The sequence below is a fragment of the Bos grunniens genome, chromosome 14 (assembly GCF_055505025.1).
Source record: "Bos grunniens cultivar Pamir isolate PY7600 chromosome 14, Bosgru_T2T1.0, whole genome shotgun sequence".
Taxonomy (NCBI): domain Eukaryota; kingdom Metazoa; phylum Chordata; class Mammalia; order Artiodactyla; family Bovidae; genus Bos; species Bos grunniens.
The window spans coordinates 22,947,523-22,948,646 of record NC_141178.1 but is presented as its reverse complement, the minus strand read 5'-3'; positions in this window follow the sequence as shown (position 1 = coordinate 22,948,646).

Genomic DNA, 1,124 nt, shown 5'->3' with positions numbered 1-1,124 from the left:
CCATCTTTGGCTGCAAAGAATATAATCAATCTTATTTCAGTATTGACCATCTGGTGATGTCCATGTGTAGAGTGTTCTCTTGTGTTGTTGGAAGAGGATGTTTGTTATGACCAGTGCATTTTCTTGGCAAAACTCTATTAGCCTTTGCCCTGCTTCATTATGTATTCCAAGGGCAAATTTGCCTGTTACTCCAGGTATTTCTTGACTTTCTACTTTTGCATTCCAGTCCCCTATAATGACAAGGACTTTTTTTTGGCTATAAGTTCTAGAAGGTCTTGTAGGTCTTCATAGAACTATTCAACTTCAGCTTCTTCAGCATAACTGGAGTAATTACTGGAGTGATGCCCACAGATACTGAGACAGAACTGTGTTTGAGCGTCTCCTGTGGAGATACGGGTCAGCAGTGGACTGCCACAGGGACAGAGGCTCTGGGTGCAGCAGACTTGGTTTGCATAAGCCCTTTTGGAGGAGGTTCCCATTAATCCCACCATAGAGCCACCAGAACTTACACAGGACTGGGGAAACAGACTCTTGGAATATACAAACAGAACCTTGTGTGCACCAGGACCTGGGAGAAAGGAGCAGTGACCCCACAAGAGACTGACCCAGACTTGCCTGTGAGTGTCCAAAAGTCTCCAATGGAGGTGTGGGTCAGTGGTGGCCTGCTGCAGAGTTGAAGGCACTGAGTGTAGCAGTGTATGCATGGAAGCTTTTGAAGGATGTTGCCATTATCTTCATTACCTCCACAATAGTTTAGCCCCAGATAAATAACAGGGAGGGATCACAGCCATGCCTGTCAACAGAAAATTGGATTAAAGATTTCCTGAGCATGGCTCCGCCCTTCAGAACAAGTCCCAATTTCCCCCTCAGTCAGTCTCTCTCATCAGGAAGCTTCCATAGGCCCCTTATCCTTTTCCATCAGAGGGCAGACACCCTGGAAACCACAGTCACAGGAAACTCACCAATCTGATCACATGGACCACAGCCTTGTCTAACTCAATGAAACTATAAGCCGTACCATGTGGGCCACCCAAGACGAATGGGTCATGGTGGAGAGGTCTGACAAAACATGGTCCACTGGAGAAGGGAATGGCAAACCACTTCAGTATTCTTGCCTTGAGAAC